The sequence below is a fragment of the Condylostylus longicornis genome, unplaced genomic scaffold, assembly GCF_029603195.1.
Source record: "Condylostylus longicornis isolate FDR11 unplaced genomic scaffold, ASM2960319v2 ptg000049l, whole genome shotgun sequence".
Classification (NCBI taxonomy): domain Eukaryota; kingdom Metazoa; phylum Arthropoda; class Insecta; order Diptera; family Dolichopodidae; genus Condylostylus; species Condylostylus longicornis.
The window spans coordinates 6,028,037-6,045,455 of record NW_026578018.1 but is presented as its reverse complement, the minus strand read 5'-3'; the positions used below and the strand labels follow the sequence as shown (position 1 = coordinate 6,045,455).

Here is a 17,419-nt window from a genome sequence, read left to right as displayed (position 1 = left end):
AATAAATTGATTTTAATTTAAAATAACTTAATTTTTGTATTAAAAATAAAATTCGAATGAGATTTAAGCATTTTTTTGCTCAATTTGTTTTATTGCAATTTAAACCTATTAAACATGTCAATCATTTTACAGTAAAATAACAGAATTTATTTGGAAAAATTTGAGACATAATTGATTCTAAATACATATTGTATGTATTTGACACCATATAAATAAAATTTGAAACTCGTTCAGTCAACCAAACAAGAGTATTCATTATTCTAGAAGTAAAAATACTAAAACCGAAATAATGTTTACAGAAAGTAATATTTCTTGGAAAAAAAAAGAACTGCTGAACACGAAACAAAATTAATGATCCGAAATCTACACTGAAGACAAAATTTTTCTTGGTTTTTTTTTAACCAAAAATTTGATTTTTATTTTTTTTTTTGCATATACGTAGGGGCAAATACAAATTTTTAGTTATTCTAATAAATGAATATCGCTTATTCTCTTCTTAGAATCTCTAAATAGTTTAAGGAGGAAACTCAAATATGATTACTTTTAATACACCAACCAAGCTTGAATAATAATTTGTATATTCTTTTACAACTCCACATAGTTTTAAATAAGATGCTACATATTGTGCGTTTCGTAGATCAGCAGAACTTTAAGGTCAAAATTGCACATTGCATACAAAAGCAAATTTTTCATAACTCTACTATTAATATTCTTCAATGGTAGTCGCATACAAACTACACGTTCATACATAAATTCATTCACAGCAATATTTAAGGTACACTTTTGTGCTTAAAATATACAAAATAAATAAATTGTAAAAAATATTTTATTTTTTATATAATCATTTATTTAAACCTACGTATTTTTTTTTTCCGATTATACATTCAAATAAATGTGAACAATCCACACATATGTGAGTTTTTTAAACAATTATTGTATTGTTTAGTTATGGCGGCTCAACGACTACCAAAAAGGCTAAAATACCGGAAAATTTGGCATAAAAAAAAATATTTTTTTTGCTTATTTTTTGCTTTTTCTTTCTTCTTCATTTTGTATATGAATTTAAGATTCATTTTGGATTTCTCCAGTTTTATTTTTATTTTATTTACTATTATTTTGTCTTTCTTCAATAAAATGACTTTGATTCTAAACATATCCTTACTATATGTATACAGAAATATGTTGGTATTCTAGTTGAATATACTATACATTATGTAAATACACATTTTGTTTATGTAGACATATTTTGTATAAAAAGATTAAATTTATACATATATACGGTTTTATTATAAAAATAACAATTGGAAAAACATAATATACCGCAAGATCGGTAAACAAAAAAAAATACGCTATTATTAATGTCCTCTTTTTTTTTGTCTTGGTTGCCTTTCAAACGTGAAAGAAATTAAAATTCAAGAAACGGTGCTTACAATGCGGTTTTTAAAAGATTTACGATTATAATAGAAGAAGAAGAATTAGGAAAGAGAAGAGAATTAGAAGAAGAAGAATTAGGAAAAGAGAAAAGGATTCAAAAAATTTATTTATTCTTATAAAAAAAAGACAAAAAAAAGAGTAAATAAAAATACTAATTATGGTGATAAACAAATAAAACACATGCATACATACATAGACTTTTGTATTTTGAGTAATATTATATGTTGTTTTATTGTGTGGTGTATACTTAAAATTTAATATAAAAAAATTAAGAGAAAATCTAGTATAGAAACGTCTTAGTTTTTTGTCTTCTTGTTTTGGTCATTTTATTTTACATAATAATATGATTTATGTAGTGAAAATTGGAAAAAATTCAGAGAATATGACGCGTAAATTTTCTTGCTTACTACAAAATTTAAATATTATAATGTATACAATTATAATGAAGTTACAAATTATGTGATAGTATATTAACTTTTGATAGTGTGAAAATAAAATCAGAAGTTTTGGAGCAAACATTATAAACATGGTAAGAAAAAGTTTTCAATTTTTAAAAAATTACCGCATAGAATTTTTCCGAAATTAAAAAAAATATAAAAATAAAATAATAAAATTTTAATCACAAATAGGACACATTTTTCAATGGTACATCTATCTAAATCAAGAATTCTGACAAGATCATTTAAACTCCAGCTCTTACGGCTTATATTGAGCTATAGTTTTGAATCTTGGACATTAACGCAATATGACATAAATAATTTACAAGTATTTAAAAGAAAAATATTAAAAAGAATTTTTGGTTCGAAATTGAATAAAAATAATGAGTACGAAATACGATCAAAATGAATTTTTGAAGCTAGACCATTTGCATAGAGAAGCGTAGAAAGGTAAAGATGGAAGGATGATGTCATATAAGCAATTTAAGAAAAATGACGTAAATATTTGGCAAAACAAAGCCGTTGGTCGATAACAATGGAGACGAAAGATTAATCAAGCTAAAGCTCATCTGCGGTTCTGACGCTGATGATTATGATGATTTCTATTTGAAATAATTAACAAATATTAAAATTTTCGAAATAAATTGTATTTAAAATTTCAGTATTACTAAAATAAAATTAAATTTGGATTAATATTAATTATAGGTCTAAATAAAACGAAAAATTTAACGCTACTTTTGCAAGTACATGATCTCAATTAAAATATACTCGTAATTCACATTATATTGTACTAATAATTAGAATACCTATACAAGAATATTGTTGTCAAGCTTTTGCAATAATTTGCAATAATTTTATAAGAAATTTCTCATAGTTTCCGGAATCATTACATAGATAAAAGGCAACAAAAACAAAATTTAATAATATATCTTGTTTTTTTTGTCTACTTAATATTTATGCCTTTGTAATAGACCGAAATCACAAGAGATATTTACAAATACAAAAAAAGAGATAAATACAAATTTTTTGTTTTGATTCGAACTACATAATAGACATAGAAATAGTAGAAAATGGGAAGGGAGTGCTCCTAATAAATTATACCAAAAAAAAAAAATAAAATAAATGATAACTATAAAAACTTTTATAAAACTGCATAAAGACAATATAAATTAACTTTTAAAAATCGCCTAAAAATAGACTTAAAAACTATTTTTTTTTTTCATTTTCCTTGTTATTATTATCGTATATTATTTTTTTTCTTAATATTTTGTCTCTCAAACAATAGAGAATGGATAAGAATAAGGAAACAAGGAAATAAAGTTAACAAATTTTCATTATTCAGCAAATTAATTCAACAGTTTTTGTGGTCCTTTAATTTTTTTGATTTTTCATGTTTTTCTCCCGTAAATTTTACGGGAACATTGTTATACTTAAATATTAGAACTATTTATATTAGAAATTATTGTAAATATCACAAATATGCAGAAAAAGCAAATATTTACAATTATGTATGTATGTGTATAGGAATACTTAAACAAGTTAATAAATTTATTATTTTTGTTTTTTTTTTGTTTTGCTAGGCGATTTTAGTAAACTTTTGTAAGACGAAATAAAAAATAATAAATTCAATGTAGATATTTACTTTTCTTGTTATTTTTTTTCCTCGGTTTTTCTTTGCTTTGTTGTTGGCTTTATGTAGTAAAGAAATCGGAAACCATATGTTATTTTGTGATGGGAATATAAATCTTATAAAGCGAGTATTTTATTGTTAACTTTTATTATTAAAAAATATTTCCGGGTCATTATTTCGCGACAAGAACATAAATATTATTCAAAAAAACAAAAAAAAGTAAATAAACGGAAAATCTCATACTCAGCAGAAAAATTAGAAATACAAAATTTATATAAATTCATTCAGGAAGTAGATGTACATATACTACATACATACAAATTTCTTAATGGTAAAATTATTTTGTGAATGGGAGATTTTGATTATATTGCTTTTTTATGTCATGTTTTGTTTTATTAGTATCAATCATTTTCTCTATTAGTCTGAAAAAAAAAATTAAATTCCCTATTTTTAAATTTGCAATATAAGTCAATTTGCGGTAGATTAAGTTATTCTTGTGGCCGGAACTGGATTTGTCTTAAATTTCTGGTAAATAACCAATTTCAAAACAAATTTTTGTGGAGCGAATTCTTCATTTTATTTGAGCTTTGTACTAAAAAAAACTCTTAAAGTTTTCTAAATTCGTAAAATTTAAAATTTTTGACACAGGCTTTTTATGCAATTAATAAAATTAATTATAATTAAAATTTTGTGGTATGATAAAAAATTAGCTAACCATAGTCCGAAATAAAATAATAATTAAGTCCAATCTAATAAGTTTGAAAGAAATTTAATCCAATCATAAATGTACTAAAAAATAATTTTTCTCGAATAATTTGCTTTTGAAAATTTAAATTTTAAAAACTTTTTATTTGAAATTTTTTCATATGTTGATGGAAAATATCATCACTACATTATCATAATAGAGTTCTGATACTCCAAAAACATTTCCCTTCTGAAAGTCATAGAAAATATACATTGAAAATATTTAACAGAATTCAGAAAATATCAGAATTTCGAAAACATTTAAAATTGATGAAGCAATTTTTATAAATTCAGGTAGATAAGGAATTGTTTTCTAAAAAAATCAATTGAATGCAAACTATCACAGTAATTTTTTGACTCATCCATGATAAATTATTATTAATCCATACGTTTTCAATGAAATCGTGTAAATATATCAGAAATATTTCGAAATTTTACTCTAAATTCTTATAAATTTTCAATCAATTAATTTTTTTTCAAATGGAAGATTTTATGCTAATTTTGTAGTTCAATATCCTTATTTATTTAAATATCCTTTAAAAATTGTTGAACTCTAATATTTCACTATTTTTTTTAATATAAAAACCTGTAGCAAAATTATAACAATATTATAACATTCATTATAAATTAATATTAATTTAATCTTAAGTCACAATTTTTTTATTAAAATTTTAATATTTTTAAATTGTAAAAAGGGTAAATTATAAATGACCATATGGATTAATTAAAAATTGTAAATAAGTATATAAATTATAACACCAAAGTGTTAACAGCTTGTTAGCGCTTGTAAGCAGGTGTTAATTACTTAATATTAATCTAAAGATTAAAAAAAAAAATACGAAAGAAAAATTTTATAAATAAAAAATAACATTTCCCCAACAATTTTTTATGTTACAGTGTAAAAAAAAATTATAATAATTTTATTAAAATGTGTCACGCATTCTTTCATATACATATAGGAATGTAGGAAAAAAAATCCTTGTTAACTCGAATTATTTTTATGGTATAGCTACCTACTTGTTATAATTACAACCGCATATAATATATGGTATATTTGTGCATTTTTGATTTTTTTTCATAACACTTTTAGAATAGGTCATTGCTTTAAGACGTGGAAAAAAAATATTGTCACCCTTCGACAATATATGGCTCTATTTTTCTGTTAAATATTAAGTTAATGTTTCTTAATTGATTTATTCTTTAAAAAGGGTTCAAATGTTTCCATTTTACAGTTTCGGAAATAAGTAATTATAGAAAAAAATTTTTTTAATATAAAAAGTACTTCATTGTTATACTGTTTCATTAATGCACATATCAATTAGAATGGAATCTGATGTTTATTATATTAGTAATATCAAGCCTATAAATCTTATCTACTTGAACTATTTTAAATATTTTAAAAATATTCGTAGAATATTTTTCTTAGAAGAAACACACAATTAAAAATTTTAATCAATAATAATAAAATATTGCATAAAAATTATATAAAATTCGAATAATTTAATTTCTAGTTTTATTAGAATCTTTTAGAGTGACTAAAAACTCCAGATATATCAAATTAAGATTTAGTTTCTTTCACAATCACATATGTATATAGAACAAGTATTATAAAATTTTAAATTGAGTCAAAATTCGTAAAATGATCTTACAAAAATCCTTATAAAATGTGAATATTTTCAATTTAATCCCATTTATTATTCAATATACTGTCAGTTCTTTTGATATTTTAAATATTTTATGAGCTGCTCATGTAGATCAAATATTTCATAATAAATTCTACAGATCAAACGCTTCCGAATAGACATATTCTATAAAACTAAATTGTGAATTGGCTACCCTTAAATAACTACAAATAATATCCAATTGTCATCTAAATCCAGATTAAATAATATGATATTTTTTCATTTAAGATTTGTGGTAGAACAATAATCAAATCAGTTAATTACCAGCTCAGACACTCTTCAGCTATAAAATTAGCTTACTAAGTTCTTATTTTTTCGTTTGTGTTTTTTTGAACCATAAAATTCAGCGCAATCAAAAAAGGAATAATAATACTGAACATCAAAGGAATGAAATCCTTTAATTTTCTTTTATATTTTTTTTTTTATTAAAAACTCAGTTATTATATGAGTTGTTCCCATATAATAAAATTGGTTTCATACTACGTACATAAGTATAAATCACAAATGTACAAAAAAAAAATATTTTTATTTCGATTGACGGTTAAATTTATACAACTATATACATATTTTCAATTTATTTTATTTTTATTTAAATTAGAACTAAACTACACTTTTAATGGATTTTCACGTGTAACTCTTGCAATTCATTTTCTGTTTTTGAAATTTTTCGCTTTTCACAATAATGTTTTCAATTAACACACTTTTTGCTTACATTCCCACCTGCTCTGAACTGGATGAATCACCCTTCTAACTTACCCCTTTTTGTTCTTAAAAATTCATATTATGGTATACATATAAAGAATTTTATATTGTATATAGTTATATTTTATTTTCGAACTATTCTTTATTTATTTTCTTTATTCTTTTTTCCCATATATATATAATTTTCAATTTTACAATTCACGCTCTCTTTCAAGCCCATTCACTCATTTCCAAACAATTGTTATATGTCTATAAAATGTAAAATGGAAAAAAAAGGAGAAAAAAAAGTTGAACGAAAAATAGTACAAGAAGTAAAAATCCACCATTATATTTTCATACATTATAAATGTATACATAATATATAACACTAAATTTTGTTAGTATATAATGAATATCCTAACAAAATAATATATTATACATACATGTGTACTGGATCATAACGATTTGACCTACTAAAATATAAAATAATAAATTTTCACCTTACTACCTTGTATCATACAAGTATGTACAAAAATGTATAAATAAAACATATATATAATTTATTCATATTATATATAGGGTAGTTCACCTTTACCTGGTAAGTAACCATCATACATAGTACCCATATATCGTGTATATATACATAGTATATACATTAAAACTACAGTAAAGAGAACGAATATATAAAAACAAAAGGAAAACTGGAATACAATAAAATATTACAATAAAATACATATATACGGAGGTATTTATATAGAAATGTATTTATGTGTGTATAACAAATTGTTCAGATTAAAAAAAAAAAAGGATTTTTACATTTAACTCCTGAAAAAGAAAAATTTTTTTTACAAAATGGGAAAAAAGACATAGAATTGAGGTTTTAACAATAAGATAATTGTTATCATGTACATATGTATGTATATGTGTAAAATATAATAAAAATAAAATATTTTAAATTAGATTTTTTTAAAAGTGTCATCATCACTTATGTTTTTGCAATTAAGTTTGAGTTGGATTTTTTGAAAATTCTATAAACTTTTACAAAGTTTCAATGCGGTTTTCGTTTTCAAAAAATATTCTTTGTTTCTATAAAATCAACCATTTTACCCAAAATTCGGAGCTCAATATTTTTAAAATTATATTGCATATCTAATGGCTCTAGTTATCGTGTATTCTACAAAATTATACCTTTTTCTTTTTATACTATATATTGTTATACTATAAATATATATTTTCTCTAAAACTAGGAACAATACAAATTATAAGGCCTCCACGAGGATTCAAAAATTTTATTTCAACCTTTACTTTAAATTACTTAAATACCAAAATATCCACACAAATCGTTGTGTTCAATAATTTATTTTATTAAAAAATATGCAAAACTTTTTTTAAAGATGAATACACTATTCCCTCCCGTATACGAATATAAAATATAACAGGCATAAAAGAATAATATCTAATTGCAATCACTTTGTTCTAGCAATATACAAGTTTTTTTTTTACAATTCTACAAATAAAATATAAAAATTTCACCGAAATATCTGCAAAATACAAAAAAAAAAATCGTGAAATATGAGAAACAATAGATGAAAATAAAAAAAAAACGAAAAGGAAAGAGGGCAAAAATCTAAACCTAAAACGTTCGTTTAACACTATGTATACAATATATAAATTAATGCCCTGAGTTATAATCCTTGAAGTGGTAATTTTTCTTATCACTTTTCTCCTTATATCCAATTTTTTGTTCTTCCTATTTGATTCCTTTTTTTTTTGTTTTTAAAGAATAAATTCGAAAAGAAAATGTTACAATAATAAACAAAAAAATATTGTATTTTTTTTCTATAAATCGAAATTGAGAAAAACTCTTCGATTTTATTTGTATAGCAAATTATTTTTATAAAAGAAGAATAAAGTACAATATAACAATATTGGAAGCATAAAAATAAACTAGATAGGCGAATACTGGAATTTATTTTTATTGAGGTAGGTAAAATATCCTATGAAGCAAAAACTGAGATACGAAAATAAACGTGGATTTGTTTATTTTACATATATCCTTTCGGCTGTCTTTGTTATACTACTAAAAGTTAATTTCGACTCCTTTTAATCACCAATTACTTATTTTTTAGAGCGTTAGTCTTAATATCGGGATAATAAAAATATTTTATTGTTTTTCTTGAAATGAAGACGAAGATTTTTGTTGGGTTCAATTATATTAATCTTATATTATGTTTTAACTGTTTGTACCATTTTTAAGAATTATATGTTTGAAAGCACATCACAAGATTATGAAGAAATAAATATTTTATTTGAAGAACATACTTATTATTTTTAAGATCAATTGTTATACTATCGAGTTTATAAGACACGCGGTCATAATGCAGGATAATAAAGCAGTTGAGTACTAATATAGATTTAGAATTTCTTTGTTAAATTTAAAACTTAAGGCACAATTAGAAAAGGTTTCAAAATTAAGACATATGCAATAAAACTTAATCAATAATGATATGACATCTTATATCATGACACTTTATATTGTGACACCTTATATTAAAATATACGCTATGTTAATGTTAATAAAAACTCAGATGAAAGATATGGTATATTATAACTATCATTGAAGTTTACGTTGTCCGAATATTAATCTAAAAAATATACTAAATTTTCTCAGTTTTTGACTTGCTCAATAACAGTCCTTGGTAGGTATGTGGTATTATCAACAATGTTTACGATATAAAATTTTAACTAAGTTGCGTAATCCGAATAATTTTTAATTGTTTTCTTCATTATTTTAAATTAAATGTTCAAATCAGAATTATGTAGTTAAACATAATGATGACATTGTGAGTTTTTTTTACTTTTAATTTTATTTACAAAATTAAATATTTAATTGTATTTTATTTTAATATTAATTTTATGTAAAATTATTTATTTTGTATACAATTATTTCATTTACTAAAAAACAATAAAATGCCCCACAATGTATGCAAAATAAATTAAAAAGTTTTTAATTTTAAATTGAAATTTTACTTTGTACTGTTTAAGACTCCATCTATCCCAATATAATAGAATAAAAATATAAGTGAAATATAAGTGATTATATTAACATAAGAGGAAGAGATAATATTATATATTAATAAAACAATTTGTGTTACCTCTTGTTCCACACAATGGCGAAACCCTGTAGCTCGAGTTTGGTAATTAAATTGTTTTTTAAGATTAATAATATCGGTGAACCATTTTGTGTATAGAATAAATCAAATTTAAAAAATAAAAGTTCATGATAAGTTACAAGTTTTCGACATTATTTAGCATAGTTTTCTACATATTTAACAACAATGTTTCCTTTAAATTTTAGAGTGTACTTAAGCATGTCGTGAAATTACCAGGAAAAATAATTATATTTTTTCTTGAGATTTCGCCACCTTGATGGTGAAAAGATTTTGGTTAGGTACCAAACAACATCTTCTTTTGAAAAACATACATGACATTGAACGATTTATTCATTTTATTTACATTTTCCTGTTCGATTTCAGAACTATCACGTACAGCCGATCATTTTCATCTGGAACATACTAATCTTTATTTCCTGAAACAATATCATTATTTTTTTTCCCATTATCACTACCTTTTGCTAAAATTTCGATTTCATTTCATATGGGTAGAAATCCACGCAAATACGAACGTAATATCATAGAGACCGATCATTTTACTTTTACATTACCCGTTCATATTATAAAAACTGCAGAAAAATAAATGAAAATTATAAAAAAAAAAAAAATCATCACAATAATTGCATGTAAAATGTTAACTCATACAGAAAATTTAATTTGCCTTGCTAATTAAATCCGATTATAATTTTTTTTTCTTTTTTTTTTCTCAAAGTGTGATTGTGTAAAAAGACATTAAAAACGCTTCAATAATTCCACTTTTATAAAATGTAAAATAACAATGTATTGAAATGTGTATATAGATATTACAGAATGTTGGTGGTACCTTAAATGTTATTGTGATTCTGGTTACATTTTTTATAAAAATTTTATATTATTTGCCCTCTGTCCCGTCATTACATGAGTCCATATCTAAGTTCCAATATATATCTATTTATTTATATTGTGTACATACATAATAGTATTTCATATTATCATGCCGGTATATGACTGTTATTTTTTTTTTATAACATGTCCTTTGTTTTTTTTTAGTTTTGCCTTGTTATTATTACATTTTTTCCTCTATGATATTAAATGAAAATGAAATTTGTTCACTATGGATAGCTGACTTGAATAGTAAGTAATGAATCACTTATATAGTTTTCTCTTATATGTTCTGAAAAAAAAATGAAATCTTTCAGTTTCAATAATGTTATCGAATGGTATCCTTGTTTAAGTTATGCATGCAGGATTATAATAATAACAAAAGAGAAAATTGGAATTCTTGTTATAACTTTCTTTTGATTTGTAATATTATTACAATTTTTGATTTGTTTCATATAGTAGTTTTTAATTCTTTACAAAGAAAATTAAAATTCAAAGAAAATGTTTTAAAATTAAATAATATTAATGTAAATATTTATTTAAAAGATTTTCATTCAAAAAATTATAGTGAATTTGTACATTAAATTTATAGGATATTTCTATATTTTTATTTAAAAAGTATATCCTTTTATATTAATGCTCACTCAAGGTAAAATTTTGAAATTTGAGTGTCAGATAATTATGGAATTAAATTAAATTCTCAAAAACTGTGTGTGTTGCGTGTAAATTTAATAGAAATCTTATAACTTAACTATTCTTGTGCAAAATATTTATTAATTAATATTTAACTTTTGATATACATTAATCATAAAATTGAAATTTGATGATAAATTGAAAAATCACCAAATATTTTCCTCTATTATTCAATTTTCAACTACAAAATAAGCATGGAATTTAAAACGAAACCTTAAATATTTTGCTCACAGTATAACACATTTCATATTATGCTCAGTGACGTGATAATTGTATTTTTAGTTCTTTTTGAAAAATATCTTATTCATTCGCCTTGCTTTTTTCACTTTATACAATATTATAATATGTTTTCTACTATATTAATTAGTATTTTTAGATCATTGAATTATAGAAAAATTCTAAACAGAATTACATACTTATTTAGATCTGTATTATTACAAACACAATATGTAATTTTACTAACAAAATGCAAATTATAAATTTTCTCCTATACTCTTCCATTTTTTTTTTGTTTTCTATTTTTAAAACAAAATCTATTCTCTTTAATATATAATTCAAGTCTATTCTATTTTTGAATATATAGTTTTTTTCTTTTTTTTCTGATAATAATTAGTTAATTATATATGGTGGCTAAATTAACCCGCAGGGAATTATAATAAATATGTGTGACATAAAAATAGTATACTATAAATATATTTTATATAATATATTTATTTATATTTAAATGGAATATAACCTAGATCACATAATATATTTACTATCTATGTATTTAAAAAAAAAAAAATAAAGAGAGAAAAATTTAATGATAGTTATAAATTTTTTTTATAACTGACTTTTAATATATGTTTAGATACTGCTGATTATATAAAACTAAAATCATTTAAATGATTATTCATTCATTTTTTTTTCACTTTTTTGTTATTCTACAATTTATTGTGGATATACTCACGTATTAGATTAACTATGTCATACATATACCTAAATTTTGTTGTGTAGGTGTATGTATTATTTACGCAAACAGGGTAATTCTCTTTAAAAGGAGCGTTTTGGACTATAGTCGATTGATTAAAGATAAAAGTAAACTTTTTATTTGCTTTCCAAGACAACTTATTCCAAGAGGCGTATTATATTTTTAAAATTTAATCCCTAATTACTGTTATTTTGGTGAAATAAAATCCTATAATGCCTATAAATAATTTTTTTTGTAAAATAGAGCTATAGCACAGAAGAGTATTAGTTTTCTGTTTCCATACAAAATTTTGTAAATATTTAACCTTAAAAATCTCAAAATTTCAAATTTTGGAATGTACCAGTTTAATATTTGAGGTGCAATACGTTGTGATTGTTTCAAAAATTATTTTCATTCAAATATAAAAAAAATAAGTTATTTCCTATCATAATTTGCGATCTTAATAATAAAATTCTCTTTAATTAACTTTATTATAAAAAATAAAATTCTCTTTACTGAAATGCGACAGATTCTCTTTCATTTCAATTAATTTCTCTCTAATTAAAAATTCTCTTTCAATAAATTGCGAGGGGCAAAGGCAAAAAATTAGATATATTTTTAAGAGAAATATTTTAATTTCACTTACTTGATGAAGAAAAAGAGTACTTTAGTAATTCTTTGCATATTTTCATAATTTTTAATTGAAATCTTTTATTAAAATTGAAACTTAATAGATACTAAGTACACTCTTGATAAATTCAATATTACATCTAGTATTAATAGAAAATCGAAAAAAATATATTTTATAATAATTTCAAAAATCTATTTATTCTATTAAAAAAATTCAAATGTTGTAATTATATTCCAAGCTTTACATTATTTTAATTGTCACTCTGTATAATTTTCTACATAATGTATACATTTATTTATTATATGCATATTATGTTATGGTGTAAAACCAAATAATGGTATGTATAATAATTATTATTTATGTACATAATAAAAAAAACTCCCTTTTGCAGAAGAATTTCCCAATATAAATACACTTTATGAAACTAATAAAATATTTTATAGGATCGGTTTAATTTCACTTTAGAAAATTTTATATTTTTTTTTTTTGTTTTTGTTTTTCTATTTATTTTTCTGTATGAGAGACCACAGTTAAACACATTATCATTATAATGAAGTGAAGTGATATTTTGTGGTTCCTAAAACTCATATAATAACGACATAAATATGAAAAAGATGAAATACTATATTAACGAGATATGAGTACATAATAGAAAAAATTAAAACAACATAATATGTGTATGTATATATAATATAAAAATGTGTGAAGCAAGTACCTAAATATAACTTTATAGTGGAAATATTTTGGTTGATTATAAATCAATTGTGTTATATTATACCCTACACTTAAATATATACGCTAATATTTCATAAATTTTAAATTAAATTCTAAAATTTTTTAATTCGGTCAAAGTGTGATACTATATTAAAAAAAAATATTATAGTGACCTTAAGAGATTTTCAATATAGCATGAAAATCTCAAAAGAATTTGTTATGGTTGTTTAATCTTAAAATAATCTTTCATTTCATACCTTATGCAACTTTTATTTCTATTATCTTGTACCAAATCTGGTTTGGTACTAATATCCTGATTTCATGTTATTTTAAATAATATACATGTTATTATTTGTAAAACTCGTTAATATTGATTTAGTATCAATGGTAATAATGATTCTAATACCGAAGAAGACCACTTACTCAATGGCATTTGTCTAGTAAGATTTCACGTTTTGCATAATCAATTATTATAGTTTTTTATACAACAATTACCCTTATTATTCGTTTTATCATAATTATTACGCAAATACACAGTACAAATTCCACTAGCTGCCTAGGAATATCTACTCCATAATTGGTATATTTTAATGTTCATATAACGTTTATTTCAATATTTTTACCTTTTCAATATATGCACCTTTGTATTCAATTTATAAAATAGATTTCACGCTTCCTTCGTATATAATAAAACATGACTTAATATGTGTAAGTATGTCATTTTGTGGTAAATTTACATAATATTATGCACTATTTTACTTATACATAGAAGCGATTTTAGTATCTATATATTAAATATTATGTTCTAAAATTATTTCAAATACGGTTATATATTATATATGCAGCATAGTTATAATGAACATACCATGTATATAATATCTATTATTTGTAAAATTTAAATACAGATACATTCGAGTTAACAGATGCTGCATATTTTTAAGTACACACATATGTACAGTTTTTTTTTTAATATAAAAACATAACATTATGCGAAATTTGTACCAGATAACACGAATATAATTTTAAATATCTACATACTGATATACACGCAATATTATATGATAGAAATTCGCGTTTTTAAACAAAATTATCGAAAAATTTAAAAAAAAATTTTTGTGTGCATTGTGTAGGTGGTGTATATTTGCTGTAAATAATATAAAGAAACAATAGAATCCTCCTACATTATATCTACCTACATGCTTACTTCATAATAGTATCAATTTTCTATTAAACTCATATTGAAATTATTGTAAATTAATAATAAAATATTAAAAACTTTATTTAACGCATCTGGTATTTTCAATGAAATTTTAGATGATTTTTCCAAAAAAATTATATTAAAATGTGCATAATAACTGGTTTGAATAATAAAACGTTTAAGACACAAATTCGGGTAGTTAGTTGCATTATGACTCAAAAAGAAAATCTATATTTTTTACTCTTAACCCATTAGCTCCCATTGTTACCTTTCGAATACAGTTCCTTTTGAAATATTTTGATTTTAAATCACTCATAGTAAACTATCTTACAAAATAGAGCAGATATATGAATGAATTATGCGTTACTTCGCTTCGCACTCTTATTATTACATGACTTGTGAAATTTTAATAAAATTAATTCTTAAAAAAATAATTTAACAAAAGCAATTTTAATCTTCAGAATACACTGTTTAAAATTGAATTGAAAATTTCCTGACATATAGCTAGCTGACATATAGCTAGCTAGTTAATTTTTATTTCATAGAAATATTATATAAGATTTATTAAATTATTGTCAATATTTTAATAATATTCAAAAGTGCCTTTGTTTACCTTTTATGCACTAATTTTATACACATAAGAAGGGGACCTTGATATTCTATCAATATTATATCATTATAAAACTATTGTACATAAAAAATATCTTGATCATACTAAAATAAATTTTATATTTAATTGTTCCAAAACCTCTTAAAATACATTTTATTATTATCTTTTACTTTAATATAAAAAAAAAATCTATAAAAAGGAACGTATATTCTATTCTATATTACTTAATATTTATTATATAATATGTGTTTGTACATGAATTACTTAAATAATATAAACTTAAACATAATATTATAATAAAATTTTCGCCCCTACAGATTTTACAGTGCATTTTATTACACACGTACACTTCATATCAATATTATATACGAAATATAAAGATATTTTAATGTATATTTTCATTTATACATAGCTGTTATAATATTAAAACGTATATGTATGTGTGTATAATAAAAAAACGTCATATAATCTATTCTATTGTCATTATAATAAAACCGTTATTAAATTTAATCGTTTCAATGTTCGTTATGAGTATTAAGCATGTTTTGAAAAGGGATTTCTTATTATATACATAGTTATATTCTTATTATACATAAAATTGTAATAATATTTAATTTTCGTAAGGATAATATTCTATATATACTTTTTCTTTTTTATCTTAGATTATTTTACTATTATTATTATAGATCTAGTAAATATTGTGTCGATATTTGTATATTTGTATGTTTTATGAAAAATTTAATAGATTTTATATTTTTAGAGGAAAATATTTTTTTTAATTTTTATCATTTTGGCTTTTTTAAGTAATATAGATATACAGATAACATTGAAAATAATATTGGAGCGTGATTTTTTAATATTACTTTATTTATATTGAATGAAAAATAATAAAAGATCGCCATACGCGCGAAGGACACTTTGTTATTATTCGAATTTGTACAAACATAAAAAATATGAAATATACAAAATATTTGTTCGATTATATTTTGTACGATTATGTAATTTTATGAATAAAGAATTTGTATTAAAAATGAACCTTAATTAGCGAATATGGGCATAAAATAAATTTTACATTGAAATTGATTTTAAAAATAATTATCTTCTACAATAATATTTACGTATGTGAACTGCTTAAATTTTATTGTATATTTTACGTATAATGTTAATTCGAAACTGGACGATATTAGGAATATTTTCCTAAAATAAAGAAATCATTTTTATACTCTATTATAATGAATATTTTAAGAGTTAATTACAAAAACTGAAATAACTTCGTGTAATTGTCTCAATTACCGAATTTCTTAATAATAGTGTTTATTAAAGTATTACAAACAATTTTAAAATTTCTTACACAGTAGCAAGTCACAACGTATGGAAGAGCTGAGAAATTTGCTTACTTTTCTTAAAAATAGAATTGTATTTAAAAGACGGGCTTGTAGTAAGCTTATGAAATTTTTTAATGAATTTACAATATTAACCTATATAAAAATGTATTATAATTTTTAAATTTATTTATATTAAAAAATTTAATATAATATGTATATAAAATAAGTACTCACTTTTTATTATAATGGTGACTATTTATTACATATGTAATATGAAAATTCCTTCGACCATTAACATCAATTAATTTTAAAATTAATAATTTTAATTCATGACTTCATATGTGTTATTCGAGTTCTCTGAATGATATATAAAGCTGTAAAAGAAAAAAAAATGAAAATTTTAATAAAGTAAATTTAAAAAATTTTATTCATCATATTTGAAATTACAATTTGAATATAAGTAGATTGACTATAATATGTCTATTTACGAGTCTTAGTAGCGGAGTATAAATAAAGTATATTTCGGAAGATGTCAGTCTGTTGGTGTGGCTGATGCGCGTATCTCAAGTTTTGATAACATTTTATCTGTGAATTTATTATGGCTATGGCATGGATTGATCAATTTTTGAAATATGTCAGGCCTTGGAAACCGGACGG

The 17,419-nt window shown here is 22.3% G+C and overlaps 1 long non-coding RNA gene across 1 annotated transcript in view; it reads right to left on the bottom strand.

Annotated features, from left to right (window-relative positions):
• Nucleotides 1-17,135, bottom strand: part of LOC129611410 (uncharacterized) — a 75,323-nt gene extending 58,188 nt beyond the window's left edge. The window contains exon 1 of the long non-coding RNA XR_008697159.1: nucleotides 16,997-17,135. This is a non-coding gene — a long non-coding RNA (uncharacterized LOC129611410). The remainder of the gene's footprint in view (nucleotides 1-16,996) is intronic.
• Nucleotides 17,136-17,419: the final 284 nt, after the last annotated feature.